Here is a 1,446-nt window from a genome sequence, read left to right as displayed (position 1 = left end):
GGTGACAGTGTAGTAACTGTTCGGGCTCCACCACGACTTACTCAGCCGAACAAAATCGTCTGTCAGCTGGAATGGAATACTAGAGTTGTCCCAAGCACCCAGAGGGTTAAGAATCTTAACCCTCTGGTGCTTGGGACAACTCTAGTACCCCATTTCGAGCTGACTCAGACGATTTTGTTCGACTGAGTGAGTCATAGGAACCAGACAGTGTCAATACCGTCACCATTAACCCCATCACGACCGACCTTGCTCTAGCATCATGTTCCAGCTGACGCCAGACAATTTGGTTCAGCCGAGAGAGAATCCTAGGATCCTGAGAGACATTATAACATCACAAACAAAATACAAAATGCCTTCCCTCCATCTTGGGCAACGTACTATAATTCATTTACATTAAGTAATGGCTATTATTTTCGTATTTTTGCAGCTTATTTCATGTATCGTAGTTAAAAAGAAAAATACTACGAGCCGGTGAATAAAACCAACACTTGTAGACGAAGACTATAATTACAAACAGTTTCGGTGGACACTGCCACCATCTTCAGTGGTCAAGATAGTGAGAGGGAGTGACATATTGACCATATAAGAGTTCCTTTTTATGTGTGTGTGTGTGGAAGGGTGGGGTAAAGGTGAGGAGTGGGGTGGGAGTAGATTGTAAGCGAGGGATTAACCCAAAAGGGGGATTCTGGGGGGGAACGTTACCGGACAGGTCAGGTGTAATTCCTATCTGACCTTACCTATGTCGTAGCAGGAAGGGACGTCTCTTCCCTGCTACGACACAGGTAAGGTCAGATAGGAATTACACCTGACCTCCTATCTGACCTTACCTGTGTCGTAGCAGGAGTCTCCTCCTGCGACGACACCGATAAGGTCAGATATGAATTACACCCTGACCTATTGTGTATTTAAAATCCCTCTTGGGTTCAATCTCCGCTTACAGCTCCCCCACCCACCTGCCTTGCCCCGCCCTTCCACACAGGCATAAAAAGGAACCCTTGTATAGTCAGTATGTCACTTCCTCTCACTATCTTGACCACTGAAGATGGTGGCAGTGTCCACCGAAACTGATTGGTAATTATATTCTTCGTCTACAAGTGTGGGTTTTATTCACCGTCTTTGATTATCACGCACGAGTGATTCATCCAGCCAATACTACGAGCTCTGTATCTTTTCATAGCCCTTCTTCGTGACTAGCATCGTATTCTAGTTATCTATAGTTACAACTGAGCATTCAAGTTGGAGGGATCACAACTTTAAGCAATTACAGTAAACAAACAAACAAAAAACAAGTGTCGTCCTCTTGACCTCTCGTCTTCGCAGGAATGCAGCGGTGGCGCCATCTTGTGCGTGGAATGCGTGAAGTACGGAGGCTCTTGAGTGGAAGGAGCACGGAGCCACGGGAGACTTAATAATATTCGCTAGTCAGCTAGTCTAGAAGCCTTGGTC

The sequence above is a fragment of the Coenobita brevimanus genome, unplaced genomic scaffold (assembly GCF_032717465.1).
Source record: "Coenobita brevimanus isolate Jiangsu-jjx unplaced genomic scaffold, ASM3271746v2 jjx.HiC_scaffold_1100, whole genome shotgun sequence".
In the NCBI taxonomy this organism is placed as follows: Eukaryota; Metazoa; Arthropoda; class Malacostraca; order Decapoda; family Coenobitidae; genus Coenobita; species Coenobita brevimanus.
This window is presented reverse-complemented; position numbering follows the sequence as displayed.